Genomic DNA, 20733 nt, shown 5'->3' with positions numbered 1-20733 from the left:
ATATTATGTTGGCATTATGGGTCTTTCTGCCTTTCCATATAAACTTTAGAATCGATTTGTGTATATTCATAAAGTAACTTGCTGGGAATTTGATTGGATCTAGATCAAATTGTGAAGAATCAACATCTTGACAATAGTGAGTCTTCCTATCTTTTACCATGGAATATCTCTTCATTTATTTAGATCTCCTTTGAATTTTTTCATCAGAGTTTCCTCATATAGATCTTGTATACACTCTGTACAATGATCTTGTTCATTACCTAAGTGTTTCTCTCTCTCTTTTATAAGCTTATTTATTTATTTTGAGAGAGAGAGGGAGAGAGTGAGAGAGAGAGGGAGAGAGAGAGAGAGAGAGAGAGAGAGAGAGAGAATCCCAAGCAGCGATTTCACCAACAGTGAGATCATGACCTGAGCCAAAATCAAAAGCTGGATGCTTAACTGACTGAACCACCCAGGTGCCCCCACCCCCCTCACTTCTTTTGATGCCAGTGTAAAATGTTGCATTTTATTAAAAAATTTTTTTTAGTGTTGTATTTATTTTTGAGAGTGAGAGACATAGCACAAGCAGGGGAGGGGCAGAGAGAGTGGGAGACACAGAATCCAAAGCAAGCTCCAGGCTCTGAGCTGTCAGCACAGAGCCCAAGGTGGGGTTTGAACCCATGGACCATGAGGTCATGACCTGAGCTGAAGTCAGATGCTTAACTGACTGAGCCACCCAAGCACCCTAAAATGTTGCATTTTAAATTTCAGATTCCAGTTGTTCATCACTGGTATGTAAGGAAACAATGGATTTTTGTACATTAACCTTATATCCTGTCTTCTTTTGGATTGACTATTTTTTTATAATTTCATTTTACCTCCTTTGTTGCCTCATTAGCTATAATTCTTTGTTTAGTTACTTTTCTGATTTCTTTAGGACTTATCTTTAACTTACCACAGTCTGTGTGAAACTTAGAGTAGCCTTACTCTAGTTGTCATACATTTTATTTACAACAAAGTTACACATTAATTATAAATCCTACAATACAGTTTTGTTTAATCAATTATCTTACAATATATTTAAATAATAAGAAAGATATCATGTATATATTTACCAGTAACTACCATTTCCATTGTTCTTTATTCCTTTGTGTAGATGCCATCTACAATTTCCATCTGGTGTTATTTAACTTTTGCCTGAAAGACTTATTTTATCTTTTATTGTGCATTAGGTCAGCTTTGAGTGTCTGAAGAGGTTTTTATTTTACTTTTGTTTTTGAAAGATAGTTTTTCTGAGAATGATTTCTGGTGATAAATTATTTCAGCTTTGAGTATCTGAAGAGGTTTTTATTTTACTTCTGTTTTTGGAAGATAGTTTTTCTGAGAATAGAATTCTGGGTTGACAGTTTTCTTTTTCAGTTTTTTAAAGTTGTTGCTCCACTAAATTTTACTTTTGTTGTTTCCAACTAGAAACTGCACTCATCTTTATTTGTGTTTCTCTGTACATAACACATTTTCCTTTCTCATGTTCCTTTCAATTTTTTCTCTTTTCATTGGTTTTGAGCAGCTTAATTATCATGTACCTTCATGTGATTTTTTTCATGTTTTTTTATGCTTGGGGTTTGTTGAGCTTTTTTGGTAGGTGGATTTATAGTTTTCATCAAATTTGTAAAAATCCTGGCCGTTATTTTTTCAAATATTTTTTTCTTCTCTCTTTACCTCCTCTTCCTTGGGGACTCCTGTTATATATATATTAAGTCACTTGAAGTTGCCCTATAGCTCACTGATGCTGTTTTTGTTTTTGTTAAATTTTTTTCTGTGTTTCATTTTGGATATTCTCTATTGTTATTCCTTCAAATTCACTAATAGTTATTATTTATATCTGTTGCTCCTAGTTCCTATTGTGTTTTCTCGTTCTTCATTGTATAATCAAATTCCATCCAGTGTATTTGTTATTTCATACATTGTATTTTTTTATCTCTAGAAGTTTGATTTTGTTTTGTTTTGTTTTAGTATCTGTAACTTAACTCTTAAAACGCATGGCATATAGTTATAATAATTATTTTAATGTCCCTGTCTGCCCATTCTAGCATCTTTGTCAGTTCTGAGTCCATTTCTATGGACTTTTCTCCTCATTATGGTCTTAGTTTCCTGCTTCTTTGCATGCCCGGTTATCTGATTGGATACCAGACATTGTGAATTTTACCTTCTTGGGTGCTGTATATTTTTGTCTTCCTACAAATCTTGAGCTTTGTTTTGAGATGCAGTTAAATCAGTTGGAAACAGTTTGATCCTTTTGAATCTTGCTTTTAAGAACAGTTTTGGTAACACCAGAACCATTTAGTTTGAAACTAATTATTGTCCACTATTAAGGCAAGACCCTTGTGGGTACTGTTCCCAGTGCTTCCTGAATTATAAAGTTTTCTCAGCTGGTTCATGGGAATAGCCCTGTGTGAATGCCAGATACTCTTCTCTATACTCCTTTGAGATCATTCTCTCCCTTGCCTCAAGTGGTTTCCTCACATGTCTGCACTAATCAGCACTCTGCTGAATATTTGAGGGAGACTCTCCACAATCTCTCTTGTGAACTCTGGTGCCTTGTTTTTTCCAGATCCTCAGCTTCATCTCCTTACTTCAGGGAGTCTGGACTTTACTTGGGTTCCCTCTCCCTGCACCATGCCCTGGAAATTCTTTCGAGGCAGCAAACTGGGGCAGTCCGTGGAGAGCTCTCCTTGTTTGTTTTCCATCTCTCAGGGATCACTGTCCTTTAGTGCTTGATGTTCAGTGTCTTTAAAAAAAAGTTTGTCTCATATGTTTTGTCTTTTAAAAAGCTTTTTGGTTGTTTTAGGTGATAAGGTAAATTTGGTCCCTTTTACTCCATCTTGGTCAGAAACAAAAGGGCTTCTTTTAAGTTTTCAAAGGTGGTTTTAGCAATGACCGATAGCAAAACAGGGAGTCTCTAAGTGAAATATCCATGATGTTTCATCATAAATTGAAAGTTTGGAAGGAGAATTAATCTCAGAATTACCCTTTATCTATTCTTCCTTCTACTCAGATCCTTCACAAATATCTCCCTAATGAAATTCCTCTCATACATTATTGACCACATTGATGGGTAGATTATTGAATCTGGAAGGAAAAGATGTACAAAAGTCACTAGAGTTGTAAGTTTCATAGAATCTATTATGTAAAAAGGAAATGGTGCAAAGGGAACCAAGTTGGTATCATTGCACAGTATTTTAATTTCTTTTTAAACATTTTTTAAAATATTTATTCATTTTTGAGGAGAGAGAGAGAGGGAAGCCAGGAAGGGCAGAGAGGGAGACAGAGAATCCAAAGCAGCCTCTGAGCTGTCAGCACAAAGCCTGACACGGAGCTCAAACCCACAAACCGTGAGATCATGACCTGAGCTGAAGTTGGACACTCAACTGACTGAACCACCCGGGGACCCCAGTTTCTTGATACCAGTAAATAGTTGTGATATTTTTGTTTTTGCTTGTTTTTCTTTTTTTTTTTTTTTTTTTTTTCTTTTTTTGTGCTTCACTGGGAAGCCCAAGTGATCTTTGGCAAGAAAAGAAGCAGGGAAAAAATATCAGAAAGTTAAAGAAATGTGATTATCTCCTTCCTGTTCTTACAGCCCCTATAATGTCAGCCAAGTCAGTAAATGCTTGCAAAAATCCAGCTGGAATGTGATAAGGTAGTTGTTGCAACTGCTTTCTCCTTTTATAGATAGTTTAAAAAGTAGAAAAGTTCAGTGAAAAACAGCAGTTAGTAGAATGCAACTGTGAATCTAGTAGAAGTGTGAGTTTCAAATTGACTAAGTCCTCAGAGTAGATAGAGGCCCTTCTAAGTTTGACTAGCAACACACAAAGACCTGGAGTTCATCTGCCCAGTTTATGTGGTTAATTAGCACTTAGAGTTTCCTCAATAGGGGCGAGTGAAGTAAAAGCTAGATAATATCTTATAAGATCTTTTTTTTTTTTTTCTGTCTTGTACTTCTTGGAAAAGGGGCTTGGACTATTGAATTGGAAGGGAACAATTAAAACAGACTTTAAAATGAAGCCCTGACATGCTGGCTGCTTGCCTGCTGTGTCGGGGCAGCTCTGTTCCAGGGAGACAGAATGCCTTTTTGTTTGTTTGTTTGTTTCCAGACAATTTCCTGCGTCATCACATTTTTTTTTGAGCCAAGTGTTTGAGGTTGGTGATGTTGACAGAGCCCTGGAGAATGGAAGGAGTTCATCTCCACAGACAAAAGCTTTGTATTTCAAGTTTAAAAATTCCAGAATATTTTTCTATTATATTGCTATTCTTAGTTTTTTTATGCCCCTTTGTGGGGGAAGACTGGTCTCCCCTGTATCTAATTTTCAGCCTTTAGGTGGGTCCCTCTTGTAAGTCAAGAAAGCACGTTAGAAAAACCATTCCTCTTGGCATTTATGAAACTTGCAATAGCGTATCTTGCTCTGCTAAGTAGTACATGCAGTATGCCCAGAAGGCTTAGGGTTATTATTAGTAGTAGTAGTGGTATATGTTCTATATTTATTCATATTTAATTTCACTATAATAGGGTCATTGCATACCAGGTGACATTTATTCAGGAAGTATTGGGGAAAATATAAAATATAGTTGAGCTATAATGAATTATGATGATTTACATTTATTAACAAATTTCCTTTTATTAGTAAGTCACCCAAGACTGCTTTTGACAGTTTGAAAACAGAAACGTTGATACTTTTTTTTTTCCTGGTAAGATTTTGAACTCTTTTAAGTAAAGTATAAACTCTTGTTCAGAATTAAGTCCTTAACCTGTCTCCATAGCACCTCTGATTGAAAGAAGTTGTTGCAGTTTATAAAGGACTTATTTGTGGTAGGTGGAGGTGGTGGTGTTGGGGAGGTGGGAATTGGGGGAGGAGGGAGTATGAAGTACCCAAATATTTATCTAGCTTCTATTATGTGCCAGGGGCTAGGCTAGACATCTGTATGTTATCCTTTTATAAACTGCCATTTCTGAATCTATGAAAATGGCCCTCATGATTAGGTGGGATTTAGAGAAGAACTAGAAAATATTATTTTTTTAACCTATACTTATAAAAGAGTGCTATTAAAAGCTCATTTAACGTGAGTGCTTCTTTTTCTTCCTCTGCTTTAGATTTAAACTCTTTTTCTATAAGCTAATCAATACACAACATTCTTAAGCATGTTATATGAAAGGAGTGGCATTATGAAACGTGGGGACATTACATAGAGTAATACAATAAAAGGTAAAGGATTAAGTAGTCTAAGAATTTTAGAACTAAAAATAATTTTCAAAACCACTTGGACCATTAATTTCATCTGGCAGTCGAGAAAACTGTTGCCCTGAAGCATATCAGCCTTGCCCAAGAGAGCCCATTAATGCAGACAGAAGAGAACCTAGGTTGTTTAACTGCCAGTTCACTCTTCTTTCTACTGTATCCTAATTCTGTTTCCTGCCTTACTTTAGAAGGAGCAATCCACACGAGCTTTACATCCTGAATACGAACAATAATACTAGCAATAACAAACTATTATGTTTAAAAATATAGTTTACACCTCTTGGTTGATTGTTGGTTGGTTTCTGTTTGGTTTGTCAAAAGGCTTTAGGGAGCCAGGTATTAGATAGGTCATGGCCTCACCTATTATTTTCAAAATTGGAGAAAAGTAATTCTAGAAGAATCCCCTTAGATAAGCTTTTAAACTATGCATTTAAATGTGTAGGTAGTTGTACTCTCTGCTGTGATGGTCCTAGAAGACATTGCTCAGGTCACAGCTTATTATTTTTGAGGCCATAGAAAGGGAAAGAGGCTTTGCCCTGATGTATCCCATGAAATGAATAACAGGCAACATTTAGGGAAACCTAGTTGATGGAGACTATTCTCACCACACTCTTTCCATGGCCCTTTTTCTCCTTCCCCCACACCATTTAAACTCTCCTTGACTAAATGCAATGAACAGGAACCATTGTATGAATCGGAAGGAAAGTGTCTTAAATATATGAAGTTATAATGACTTGGTAAGTGCTATAAAAATATTCTGCAACTGAGTTAGAAATTGCATCATCCATGCCTGTGGCACTATGGACTGGGCCCAAACGGTGTAATTCTCCAGTGTAATACTGAAGTAATTTTTGCATCTGCCAAGTAAATAGTTTAAATTTCAAACCTGTGAAATGGCAAGCTATAATTGTTCAATTCCAGTGAACCACAGGTGTATTTAATTTCCTTCCTTTACTTCTCGCTGTCTTTTTTAGGTAGGCCGAACCAACTAAATAAAGATTGTGCTCTTGTATGAATCTACAAGGTGAGCTTTAAAGTCAGTCAATATATTTGAATGCCTACATATTATAGAGCGCTTTTAAAAGTACAAACTCCTTAATAGAGTGAAAGTCCATTTTATTTAGAGAAAATCATTTTCACTCACATATGTTATAATAATGATAGAAGTGGCATATGGTAATGACAGAGCATGGGGAGTCAGAAAATATGGATTTTTGCCCTATTAATTTTTCATTTGATCTGGCTTGAATCATTTCCTTTTTCTCTAATTTTTGTATCTGCTAAAGGTGAATAATACTTCCATTCACCACATAGAGGTGCTGGGAGAATGAAAGATAAATTCTCCAAAGCACTTTGAACTGCTTAAAAGAAAAACTTTTAAAAATAAAAGTTTATTTTGCTATCTTGTTATTTCTTATGTTCAGATACCACAGTAAGTGTTAGAAGAGGCTTGAAAGGTTTAGCTATTTTTCATAACCCTTTTTTAAAAATTTTTATTTAAAAAAATTTTTTTAACGTTTATTTATTATTGAGAGACACAGAGCGTGAGCAGGGGAGGGGTAGAGAGAGGGGGAAGACATAGAATCTGAAGTAGGCTCCAGACTCTGAGCAGTCAGCACAGAGCCTGATGCAGGGCTCGAACTCACAAACTGCGAGATCATGACCTGAGCTGAAGTCGGTCTCTCAACCAACTGAGCCACCCAGGCGCCCCTCATAACTCTTATTTGTAGGTAAGGAGATTTGTTATAATTCCCTGTATTTTACAAACAAGGAAATTAAAGCCCCGAAAGATTTGTTTACTTTTGGGCCTAAAGTGAAAACCCTTTATGAGAATTGGGGCAAATTAGTGGGATTATAGATGTAGTAACATTGGCCATGAGTTGATAATTATTGAAGCAGTTAATGAGTATATGGGGGATCATTATACTATCTTGTATACCTTGTATATGTTTCAAATCTTACATAATAAAAAGTTTAAAAAAGATAATAGTACCTGTTTTTATTTACAAAGGCCTTTTAAAAAGCTACTGAGCCCCTCTGTCTCTGAGGCATGGAGAATTCTTTATTTCTTAGGTTCAGCAAAAAGGAAAAAAAAAATTGAAAAATATCTTATATGTATGAACCTGTGAGCATTGACATTGTAGTTTTTCATATTCAATTTTTACATTCTATTTCCAGTGCTTTCTAAACCACTCGCTGCTTTTGGAACTTTTAACTTAATATGCTATTTTAAAAGAATTAATAGATTATTTTTTTTTTCTTATGCCTGTTCTAGACATTTGTCACCTCTTTGTCATCATCGATTTTAGATTTTAATTTTCCTATTTCTGGAAATTGTTGGGAATTATAAGCAGTCACTTATTAACTCGATTATTTTATGCTTCAGTGGACTTGTCAGTGGGTGGCCTGTGAATTATGTCAACTTTTAGAGACACAGATCAACCATGCTACCCTATACTCATGACAGAAAGCTGCTGACCTCCCCATTGCAGGCAGGATCTTATAGTCGAATAGCATTTGAAATATGTGAAAGCACTCATATTGAACAAACAAAATCACCTTCAACCTGGGTTACTTTCACTGGTAGACTTGAATGGTTAACGCTTGTCATTTCATAAGCTCCTAGATAACACAAATGCTGAATTCAAAATACAACATATTTGGTATCATTTGTTTTTAGGCATCCAAGGAAATCAAATTTAGAATGTAATCACAGAACTTTAGAGTTAAGAAAGATCTTAATGATCATCTGGTATAGCCCTTTCAGTTTATGTTTGAAAGAACTAAAGATTTGAAAAGGCCAGATAACTTGCTCAGTTACATACCTTAGTATTGGCAGAACTAGAACTTGAACTTGAGTCTCTTAGCTTTCAATTCAGAGTTCTCAGCTGGGTTGCCTCTCAAATGTGTTTAGATCCTTGATGTTATTTGTGAACACCAGAAATGTCTCTGCTTCTTACAGTTTAGAAATTTTACTCTACTTGGCAACACCATGCTGAACCATATTGAAGCTTAAGGCAAGATGAAAATTCAGTGATACTGATCCTGTCTAAAATTCTGGTATTTTCTGCATTATGGGTTTTTGGCATTAATTTTGATTTCTAAAAAATTGCATTAAAATACTATTTTATCTTGATTACTGGGTTTTACCAACCTCTAAAATTTTGCAGCTGAGGTTGGTGCCTCACTTGATTCACCCTAGCCCCAGCCCTGCTATTTTTATTTAACCCTCTAACTCTATAAATCCCTTCTTTCAGCCTTCTGGCAATAAAAAAAGAAAAAAAAAATCAAGCTATGGAACATTTATACTGAAAGCAAGCCCTTTCTGTTAGCCACCTAAAAATGATGGTAACAAAGAAGACAAACCAGAATTTGCATGTGCTATTCATTGACTTGATTGAAGGTAACTTAAAACATAGCAATTTTTGGCTCTATGAGTTTAAGCTGTCTTAGAATGTCTCCTAGGTTATTGAAAAGAGCTCAAAACCAAGTCATGGGTTCAATTTTCTGATCCTTCTCTGTATTGTGTTTTGAGCTCTTATGTAATTATGTTTGTTTTGATTTCTATAAATTAAGAATCAGGGAAGGAAGCTCTTTATAGGCCTATTGTGTTCATTATTTTACTTGGTCTTCTCAACAGCTGTTTAAGATAGGTAACTTATTGGATAGGACTATTTTGGTTCCAGATGGTAAAACAGAACTCATATTGACTTAAGTTAAAATAAAAGGGAATTTGCAGCCAACCAATGAAAATCTAATGGGTAGATCTGACTTCACATATTAACACATTTCATAAGGGTTTGGTCTCTACATCTTTCCAGTCTTTTCTCTGAAGAGTTGGCTTTTCCACACACAGAAGCCTCAGGCTTACTCTCTATGAGTTTAGTAACTTCAGAAAGGGAATAAGTTTTTCCTCATTGCTCCAGCAAAAGCCTCAGAATTGGTTATAATTGGCCCAGCATGGATCACATGCCTATCCCTGAACCACTAATTAAAGCTCAGGGGATGCAGGTATTTCATTGGCTAAGTCTGGTTCAATGCTCAATCTCAGAGCAGTGGTTTGAGAGCAGGAAAGCCCTTTCCCTTACAGGAAGAGGGAACTTCTTAACGGCTTACCCCCAAAAGGGATGCTGGATGGCAAAGACAAATGTCTATTAGGATCTTATTCGCATTTCACTAATGAGGAAGTTGAGGCTTGAGACGCCTGGGTGGTTTAGTCAGTTGAGTGTCTGACTTCGGCTCAGGGCATGATCCCACCATCTGTGGGTTTGAACCCCGCATTGGGCTCTGTGCTGACAGCTTGGAGCCTGCTTTGGATTCTGTGTCTCCCTCTTTCTCTGCCCCTCCATTGCTTGTGCTCGTTTATTCTCTCTCTCTCTCTCTCTCAAAAATAAATAAACATTTAAAAAATATTTTTGTAAATGAGGAAGTTGAGGCTTAATTAACTAAATTTCCACAAGGCTACACAGCTGAGTGATTAAGTCCTAATTTTGACCCAAATCTGCCTAACTCTAATTTCTATCCTCTTTTCCCCACACCTTGTTGTCTCCCTGGAATACCACACTCCTTCTCCTTACGTTTCTCCAGGAAACTGTGATGGTTGCCATTTTTCTATAGCACTTTTCCATCAGGGTGTGATTTTGCTGCCAGAAGAAATTTGACAAAGTCTGGAGACATTTTTGGTTGTCAGAACAGTGCAGGGTGGTTTGAGGGGTGTTGTGAGTAGAGACCATCCTGCAGTCACAAGCCAACCCCCACAACAGAGTTACCCAGTCTAGAATGTCAACAGAGCTGAAATTTGAACATGCTTTACAGTTTTCATTTCTAGGCTATTACTATTAACATAACTTTTGAAAGAAAGATGTAATGAGGAGAAAGACTGAAATAATTCAACTATCTAGGTACAATTAAGTAACTTCTCAATTAAGGGAAACTGCTTTATTTTCATAGCAGCCAATTTTAGAATACTGCATTCTCTTACTTAATGGGTAAATTGAAATAGCACATATGTGCCTTTAAAAAAACTGTTTTATGCAGGCTTTAGCTAACTTCACAGGCATAATTTTTTTCATTCCAAAGCCATATAAATTTTCCTCAAAATGTAGATCTAGGGATATTTTAAATCAAATACTGAATACTTTTAAAACAAATATATAAGTTTGTCTTGGAAGCCTTTTAAAGATTTCAAATAGAAGATTCTATACCAGGGGACATATTTTTAGAACTTTCAGGCAAAGCATTTTTTAAATTGCTGATGATAATAAGAAATTTAATGATTAAATAAGAGGTTTAATTTAATAAGAGATTTAATTTCTTTCTATGAGCAAGTGCTTTGTAAAAGAATAACGAAGGCAGAAGAGTGCATTTAATGTGTTATAGCTGCTAGTTTGGGGGTGTGACACTTCAGAGAAATCAACCTTCATGTTCAATGATATTAAAATGGATCGAACTGTCCACTTCCCTGAGACTACAAGGGAGTTCTGAATGGTGCAAATCTGAATTATCCTAGGAAACTTATGTTTCTATAGTTCACCACAGACAGTGTTCCAGTAGAATAACCCAATGTTTAGGGGGATCCTACACATTGCATTCACATAAGAAATCTTCCGCAGTTCATCAAAATCAAATTTATTATTGGAGTTGGAAGATTGGGGGTTTAGCATTTTCTGATTTTGCCAGTTTTCCACAAATAGTTTTTCAGTGTTATGTTCCAAAAACCTCATGACTACATCCATGGAATCCATTCCTCTCTCAGGTTCTTTTCAACCTCATCAGACCCAACCCAGATCAACAACATTTTCTCTGATTTCAACCAGATAATTCCTATTTGCTTTGATATCTCACATGGAAAACCCTCCTCCCATCATCTCTCTTAATCACTTGAGGTTCCTTCAGCTCACGCCCGTCCCCACTGGCTTGGCTTCACTCCCTCACCTGACCGAGCTGCCTAATCCAGGAAATACGCACTGGTTTTCTATTTCTTCTGTTCTTCTGCCCTCTCTTGGGGCCTCTCTTCCCTCCCCTGTATTATCTTTTTTCCCTCATGTGTTACTCCTACTTCCTTCTGTTTCCCAAACTTTATTTACTGGCTCCCTGTCCTGAGACTTAGCCGTTTCTTAGTTCATGACCTCATCTCCTAAGGTGTCTGTTGTCTACCCACTACACATATTCTAGTAAGGTATGTATGTACTTGGAGGCCATCTATTCGTTGTTAATAAACTAGTTTGTAGTTTCCTAGGAAATAAGGCAGGCAGCTTCTGATCTTCAAACCACCCAAGGTCTTAATCACTAAAATGCAAAGCCTTTTGTCACATTAAGATAGGCAATAATATTTGTCTGCAAAAAAATGTCAGAAAAATACTTTGATAAATGGTGCTGGGTAAAGTGTTATAATTTATTATTATGCAGGCCTACTATTTTTCTTGAGAAGAAATGTTCTTAGAGATTTGGAATTTCTTTTCTATTTATGAGCATTTTCCTGGTGCTATCTGAAGTTTACTCCTCCCCATAGCTTTGTTATGTAAGTTGGTATTCTCTGTTTTATAGAGCAGAGAGATGAGAAGTCACTTGACTAAACAAGTCATTTGACCTGTTTAGAATTTCACAGCAAGCTAATTGCAGAGCCCTTGAGTTTCCTGTGTCTTAGCTCCCGTGACATAAATATAAAATGATTTATTTTGCATTGCTTATTGATATGAATGCCTTGGAGCATTTCCTTTCCTTTAATAAAATCATGAAAATTATTACCTAGTAAAGAAATTGTTAGAATAGAAAAGAAATGAACTAGGCACAATGTACCTGCATTTGATTACCACCTTTTCAACTGACTGGTAATGGGGGATGTTGTTTCCTAGGCTCTCCTTTTGAATTGTGAAAACTGTACTCATTTTATTCTGTCTTGGTGATGTTCCTTGAAGCTCTTTGAGGGGAAAAAAAAAACTTGAAGTGCAAACTGTTATTATTGATTAACTTAAATGACCCTTGTTTGTTTGCAAAGCTCCCAGTGCTTTCTGGGACAGGTGCTCCCATTGGGGAGCATTGTGGAGTGTGGTGGGAACCAGCCGTGTCACAGTAATTTCTTTTGGATTTCTAGAACTGTTTTTCTGTTGGGTTGAAATGGAGAAACAGCTTGTGGAACTGCTTTTGGTGCTGCCATGAGTGTGTTTGGGAAGAAAGAGTGCATTCCGATGGAATGTTAGGGGGATGTTAGCTGTTCAGGAAAAATAACCCTTACCAAAGTTAATGGCTCCCACTAGCATTTTCAGTAACATGTACCAGATGTGAGTAGTTAATTATTCTCAGATCTGATAAGTACCTGCCAGCCAAGGCTAATTTTATTTTCAGTAAACAGTGGCCAAAGGTCCTAGCTGTTCATTTGATAGGATAGGGCCTGTTTGCACTTATCTATTAATAAAAGCACAACACTCCTTCAGTTTTCCTTTCCCAGGGCCAGATAAAACATTTCAGACACTCAACGTATTTGTCTTCGTAAATCAGACAAAGTAAACAAATCTGGTAGATTAACTTGGTAAACAGAGTGGTTAAGTGTTACCTTTCGAGTTTAGCTCAACGCCATATAAATAGCATTAATCGCATGGTATTTTCAATAACCTTTATGGAGCAAGACAGAGGGTTTTTTTTCCTCCCTCTCAACCACTAGGAATACAGTGTGTTTCTTAAGTACTTTCAGATGTCCTTCTGTAGGGAGATTTGAAAATCACTCTAAAATGAAATTTCTTTTGTCCCATTAATAACACATTGGGAACTTTGCACCAGTTAACATTGTATATAAACCTGGAAACCTCTGTGATTCATCTCGGAAGGAAAGTAAGACTGCACAGTGGCGTGCAAGCCTTGCCAGACAGAGATAACAGCCATTCAGAGGTTATTGATTTGGATGGAGCAGTGAGAAAAGGGTCAGCTTTTACAGTGGAGAGAGGAGTAGTTAGGTGGAAATTCAGACTTTATTCATCCAGATTTTTTCCCTTGGGCAGAGAGTCCTATTAAGGTCACAAGTACTATTTATTTTGTGATGTAGATTCTTGACTTGCCAGAAGTGGCATGAAACGGATCAGTTATTTCACACTAGCCAGAAAGACACTATTATCTCAAAGTAACTTCCAGTTATACCAAGGCTCAACTAGATGTGCACGATGACCAGGTGGTATGATATAGGGCTCCAAGTCTCATGCCAGCTCTCAGTATCATCTTGTCCACCTCATTAAACTTTCTTTTTTTAGTAATGATCAAAACAACTCTCTTTACCAAGATAGAGTATCTTTTGCATTGGCATTATACTTGAAGTTGCAAGTACCTTATAAAATTCTTTTTAGTTTTGCATCATGTGTAGTAATCCACTTAATTTGGTAAAGATGGTACATAAAAGAAATAGCTGAAAGGCCTTAGAGAAAATTCCCACCCCGCACCTCCAGCCCTGCCCCTCCAATGATCTTTGCATTAATATCTTATTCTATGAGAATGGCTGGCATGTGCCATGAATATAGTGCCAGGTTCCTGGCAGTACCATCCTAAAGGTGACCGATGATGGTGACAGTGTTGAGTGAAGACCAAGAGTCTGGATATCTGTATTCAGTTTCCAGCTTCACTTTAATGACCTGCTGGGAGAGCACAGGCACATTGCTTCTACTCTTTTGGTTTTAGTTTCTCCAGCCATGCCATGAAGATACAAGTCTTAGTCCATTTCCCTACCTGACAGGCAAGTTGTTAAAACTGAGGAGAGAAAGTATAAAGTTCTTATAGCCTAAATGGATAAAAAGTGCTATAACCAAGGGGTAGAAAATATTTATCCAGTTCAGAAGAGTAAGCCTTTGGAGTAAAATTTTTCTGTGTTAATATTTACTAGTCTTGCATATAACAATCATTTGCCATATTTAATGTTTTTTTTTCTCTTTTAATTAGACCCTGAGCATAGTAAAATCCATGGCATGACTTTTAGAAATTGTTTTGTTATCTGTACCAACACTTCAATTAAATATTATATTTTTAGCTATAAACTAAGTCACGTCTTCAACGTGTCCTTGGTTTTAAATGATCTGGGAATACTTATCTGGTGGCACAGGCTAAGTAAAGTAGCAGCAAAGAAAGTGTTTAGAAAGTGTTGCCGAATTCGTAATTCCAGTTAGCCCCAATCTGTTAATGATTCTCAAATCTGTATTTCTTCCGTAGATCTTTTTCCTGAATAAGAAAAAGTTCTACACCCATATATTTCAGTAAGTATACAACCTCTCTATCTGGATGGCCTATGATAATTTCTACTCAATACCTACAAAACTTAAGTTAATATAATGTTCCTGAATTTCCTCACTCTGTGAATGGAAGCACCCTTCTCTCAAGCCACAAAACTCTCATCCCTTCCCCTCAAAGTCTATGGATTTGGCTCTCAGTATTTTATGCCCTTTCTCTCCATCGCCCTGTTACTACCTTAATTGAACTCTTGCTGTCTGTCACTGGTTGGCTGCAATTGTCTTCCTGCAACTAGATTTATCCGATTGCTGTCTATTCTCATACCATTTCCAGATTAACCTTCCCCAAATGCAAATCATAAAGTGTTACTTTGTCACTTAAAAAAGGTTAGTGGTTTCTTGTGTCCTACAGGACAAGATCTAAACTTATATTGATTATTGAGGTCTTAGTGATCTTTGCCTTGTTTCTGGCTTCGAATCCTCTTGTAACCTATGCCCCAGCCACATTGACAGTTTATGGGTTCCTAAACATCCACATTGTTGAACACTCTACACTCTTCCCAGAGGTAGGACTCAGTTGATAGATTGAATGGATGGATGAAGTAAACCTTATGACCATATCTACCTGTTCAAATCCCACTCCCTTTTCAGTATTGAATGGAAATGGCCTTAAAAAGTACCCAGATTAAGGGGGCACCAGGGTGGCTTAGTTGTTTAAGCATCCGACTTTGGCTCAGGTCATGAGCTCACTGTTTGTGGGTTCGAGTCCTTTGTCGGGCTCTGTGCTGACAGCTCAGAGCCTGGAGCCTGCTTCGGATTCTGTGTCTCCCTCTCTCTCTGTCCCTCTCCTGCTCACACTCTGTCTCTCTCTCAAAAATAAACATTGAAAAAAATTTTTTTGAAGTACCCAGATTAAGATTTGATAGGTGTACTAGGTTTTTATTTACTATTCATATGATTGAGGGGGCAACAAGAATGTCCTTGTAGCCCCTCCACCTACCCAAAGATTTTATGGATAGTCTGAAATTTCACCATGAAGACTCATTTGTTAAGGTTCTGATATTCCATTTATATTTCTTTCCCTCTTATAACTTTATAGTTACAAAGTACTTCCATGAACAAATGTTATCTTATTTAATTTTGAAAACAATCTTATGAAGATTTTTATCATATATGCTTTAGAGATAAAGAAATACAACTTCAAGGCAATTTACCAATCTAAGGTCATTCCATTGACATGGTGGAGCTAGGGCTTGAGCCTAGGTTCATTGATTCCAGCATCCTCTTTTCCTCAGGCTCTTACCTTAGAAGGAGACACAAATGTATTAGCAGTTAAATACCTTAGTGTATATTAGTCACACAGATCACTTGCTCCATGCCACTCACCAAGAGGAGAATTCTGAGGAAATGAGAGTTGTAAATTCTATATTGGAAAAGAGAAACCGATTACAGAGAGAAGATGGAGCATAGTTTTGGAGGCTGGGGCAAGCCTAGGGAAGTTAGACTTTGGTGAGATGTGACAATGGGCCTAGGATGGACACTATCTTAATATAAATGTACAAAATTCATATTTCTTCATTCACCACTTCTTCGTGAAAACTACATTTTGTTCTTCAAATTTTTATTTGAATTCTAGTTGGTTAACATGTAGTGTAATATTGGTTTCAGGATAGAATTTAGTGATTTGTCACATATAAAACCTTGTGCTCAACACAAGTGCCTTCCTTAATACCCATCACCCATTTAGCCCACCTCCCTCCATTAACCCTCAGTTTGTTCTCTATGGTTAAGAGTCTCTTATGTTTTCCTTCCCTCTCTTTTTTTCCCCCTTCCCCTGTATTCATCTGGCAAAAACTACATTTTAACTTAACCTTAATAAAAGGTGTGTAGAAAGTTTCTATCATCATTATATTGATAATCATCTAGATCTTATCAAAGTACAAGATGCTGAATATTAGAATCATATACTTGATATCCCCATAAGAGTTCTTTAAAAATCTTTAATATAATCGTTTCATTGGGAAACACAAGCTATTTTTATGATACAGGTAACACTGGTGGGGTTAAGATCTGTTCTTTGTCTTTCATGTGGGAGGCTTTCTTTAAAAGTCTGCTGATCTTTGGCAATCCATTCATATTGGAGAACAAGAGGTGCAAGCACATGCGCACACACACACACACACACACACACACACAAACACACTGGTAATTCTAGGTATATGGGCAGTTATGTTGATTGGTGTCTCCATTAGAGGGTTGTGGGCACGGATCCCAGTATTTTGTAGGTGGAGCTCCACATACCCTCATCTGTATATCTTTTCTTTATAGCTCATCTCTATGTGTAGAGAGGAACCTTCCAATTTTCTTTTTGGGGGTGAAACAGATGGTCATCAGAGTTTAGGGGGCTGAGGGAAGGAAAGAGGCAATAGATGGGGATCTTGCTCTCCCCATACATAGACTTTTATTAACCTCCCAGTTTGGTTCAGTTTGGTTCAGTACATTCCCACCTCCGCTTTTTTTCTTTGAGTCCAGAATCTGTTTAGGTACACTTCTCCAGAGAATAAACCCTCTGAAGCATGTGCAGGACACACAACCAAACTAAGAGTGTGGGTAAGATTCAAACAGTGGGGAGGGTGAGGAAACCTTTCTGTGCAAGAATAATACAACCAAAGACATGAAGTTGGAGGCAAACCAGAGTGAATGGGAAATAACCAATAATTCACCTTACCTAGAGTGAAGCACACATGAAGAACTGAGTTAGGAGCAAAATAAAGGTGGTAACAGAGACTGCAGCTTCAAAGAGAATACTAAGAAGCCTAGACTTTTTTCTGGAGGTGCCAAGGAGCCAGCTTCCTCATACTAGTTCATTAAATTATGAAGACAGCTTCTGAGTGCATGGTAGATGACTAGCAGGGGGTCACGCATGAATTGAGTTGGGATGCTTCTCTGTGATTTTGACACAATTGACTGTGTTTCTGTTGGGGTCTCCACACCCAAAGTATTTCATATGCATAATGCTGGAGCTTACAGATCCTCAGAGGGTTATCATGCTTGGGAGGCTTGATGTTCTTTTTTGTGATCTGCACCTTTCTGATAGTGAAACCGTCTTGTTCTAATGTGAGAGCTCACAGACGTCTCCCGTCTTCTAGATGTTATCAGTTACAGCACTCCTGCAGGTGGGCCGCATGGCCATGGAGCCAGAGACCCTCAGATGAGAAGAGGCTTGAAAGGACCTTAAAACTTTGTAAATGCAGTTTTACTAAATGTCATAGAAATGGACTCCTAGGATTTTTATGCCATTTAATCGGGAGCAAAACGAGAGATGAAATGTTTGTTGCCTAGTACCTTGCTCCGTTCTGCAAAGGCCTTTTATGCTTTTGATGATGATGGTAGTGATAATTTAGAAACATGTTTTGCCCACGTATGTGTACTATAGTAAGACGGTTTTCTTTCTGAGCAGCCTAGGAAGAACGTTCTTTTTTATAGGCCTCAGATACAAGTTCTCTCCCTCAGACTGTTTGCCCAAGCCTTAAAAATACGGCATGATTACACAAGCACTCTGGAATTTAGATTAAGCAGCATTCAATTCGAAAATCTAATCACATCATCTAAATATCATTAAGTTCTAATAGGCTGATTGATAGGGACCAAAGCTGTTTTTGCCTGGTGCTGCATGCCTTTCCCTCAGCCAGCCTTTTCAAACTAAGATGTTGATAAAGGCATCTATAAATCTTAATAGTTGGAGACAGTTTAAAAGCATAGTTCACTAGGTAAGGTCACACCCACTTAAGTGACCTATTTTGTATACTTTTCAAAAATAGGTTAATTAACTTAATAGAAATAATAGGACTCTCGTATTGATGTGCAATTACTACTAAAACAAGTTTTTTTTTTTTTTCTTTCCAAGTGAACACGATGTTCATGAAATTGAGGGCATAATAGCCATGACAAGAACCAGGCTTAGCAAGGCAGGTCATGTGCAGTGAGTACATTTCAGACTTGCCCTTTAAAACCTGCTTTTATTCCAGTGCTGGGATGTGGGGATACCTCCACTAAAGCATTTCACTCCCAGCACTCTCTCAGTTTGCACTGCGTGGGGGTGGATTATTCTAGCTGTTGTTGTTTTCCCAATCACTAAAACAGCAGTCTATGTAGGCCCTGTTCCCTAAAGACTTCAGCATGCATAGGAACCTCAATGAATCTCAGTCTCTCTTCTTTTTAAACTGAGGCTGTTTTCTCCATTTTTCTAACAAATGATTCATCTGGTATCCCGGGAGAAGCATGGTTTCAAAGGAGACTGCAGTGTAGGAGGGCAAGGGAGTGCCCAGGCAAGAGTCCTATTTGGGACAAGTTACATTATCCTAAAGCAGCCTCGTTTTATTTATTTTTTGTTGTTGTGTAGTGCCTGATTCAAATTTTCTGCTCCCAAAGCAAAGCATTTTATCCTAGTCTTAGACCTCTTGCTGATGGTTATAACCTTTTAATTCTATTATTGATCGCTAACTTTGCATAATTTGATTTTTCCATTCATCTGTTCCTTACAATATACCTCACTGATGTTTTATATCATAAGTTGAGCATATGAGTATTATATTATTCTTCAGAACTTTTATTTATTTAAAAAAAATTTTTTTTTAACGTTTATTTATTTTTGAGACAGAGAGAGACACAGCATGAACGGGGGAGGGGCAGAGAGAGAGGGAGACACAGAATCGGAAGCAGGCTCCAGGCTCTGAGCCATCAGCCCAGAGCACGACACGGGGCTCGAACTCACGGACCGCGAGATCGTGACCTGAGCTGAAGTCGGACGCTTAACCGATTGAGCCACCCAGGCGCCTGTCTTCAGAACTTTTAAATATAGCTTAAATAGTAAGTTACATTTTAAAAAGTTAATTTCCCTCCTCCATGTGATTTCTTGTATCACAAACAACTGTGTCTGTGGACATTGCTGAGTCCCTCATGGCTTGAATTGTCCTTGGCCCAGGTGGTCTGAGAGGCAGTTAGCAGTACACATTCATAGGAAGGCGGGTTGTTCTTGCAAGTTAGTCATGATGTATGCATTGACCTGAAAGGTTCATTTTGAACCAGAGGTCCTCAATGGACTCCTCACTCACCTTCCAGAAATGTCACCATTTTCCCACTTGCTTATACTGCCTTGACAACACAGCCTTAAATGGAAACAAGTTTTGTTTGCATGTATGTGTGCATGCACAAAGAAAATAACAGATCAAACTAGTCTATGGGCCTGTCACTATGTTAGAAAGAACCTTATAACCATCCCCCAGCAATGGGATCTTCATTAGGAACATGACTTTCTTACAGAAGGTTGTAATGCTTATGAAGTTCAGTTTTCTGACTTCTTGTGAGAGCATAGGCATATGAGAGAACTCTTTGGTTTTATGTTGAGTAACGGAATGGTTCACTCTCCAGTGCATGGAACCCACCCCACTTGAATATGCTAGTTTCCTCCTAATGGCTAGGTTAATGTTGGTGGTTTTCCCTCCCAAGCATTTTCTCTAGAGTTAAGCAGCATCTCTTTCTTGAAAGCAAAACCCTCATTTCCTATTTCATATCCTCTAATTTGCCTAGTATAAGGTCCAATTCAGAGCAAGTATTCATTAAAAACATTTTAGTTAATTAACTACAAAACGTCTGGCTTTGGTTTAGGAGAGAATAAGAGATTGGGCAGGGAAAGCACTGGCACACAAGAGAAGTAAAATCAAAAGGATATCTTTTTATGTTACTTTTTTTCTTAAATAATAAAAGTATTATATATGGCTTGTGGAAAATTTGGGAGCCCAGCAATGTTTTAAAAATCACCCAGCTGCTCCTGGCTATATGCTTAAGATAACTGAAAATAGGTTGTTACACGAATGTTCATAGCATTATTCATAATATCCAAAAGTAGAAACAAATATTCATCAATGAATGAATGAATAAATAAAATGTGGCATGTCCATACAATGGAATATTATTTGACAATAAAAAGCAATGAAGTACTGACACATGTTACAATGTAGATGAATCTTGAAAACATTGTGCTAAGTGAAAGAAGCCATTCACAAAAGACCACACATTGTATGATTCATTCATATAAAATGTCCAGAGCAGGGAAATCTATAGAGACAGAAATTAGATTAGTGTTTGCTTAGGGGTGGGAATGGGGGACTTGTGGGTAGAAGCTAAAGGGTACAGGATTTTTTTTGGAAGTGATAAAAATGTTCTAAAATTGACTGTGGTGTAATGGTCATACAACTCAG

The 20733-nt window shown here is 37.3% G+C and overlaps 1 protein-coding gene and 1 long non-coding RNA gene across 3 annotated transcripts in view; both read left to right on the top strand.

The window, feature by feature from the left end:
- RAD51B (RAD51 paralog B) overlaps positions 1-20733 on the top strand; it is a 572091-nt gene that overhangs the window by 271696 nt on the left and 279662 nt on the right. The window lies entirely within an intron of this gene.
- LOC125909418 (uncharacterized) lies at positions 3898-19094 on the top strand. Its single transcript, XR_007453684.1, has 3 exons — positions 3898-6294; positions 8528-8673; positions 14457-19094. It is a non-coding gene; the product is annotated as an uncharacterized LOC125909418 (long non-coding RNA).

This window comes from Panthera uncia (assembly GCF_023721935.1).
Source record: "Panthera uncia isolate 11264 chromosome B3 unlocalized genomic scaffold, Puncia_PCG_1.0 HiC_scaffold_1, whole genome shotgun sequence".
NCBI lineage: Eukaryota > Metazoa > Chordata > Mammalia > Carnivora > Felidae > Panthera > Panthera uncia.
The sequence above is the reverse complement of the archived record's forward strand: the minus strand, read 5'-3'. Positions and strand labels throughout refer to the sequence as shown.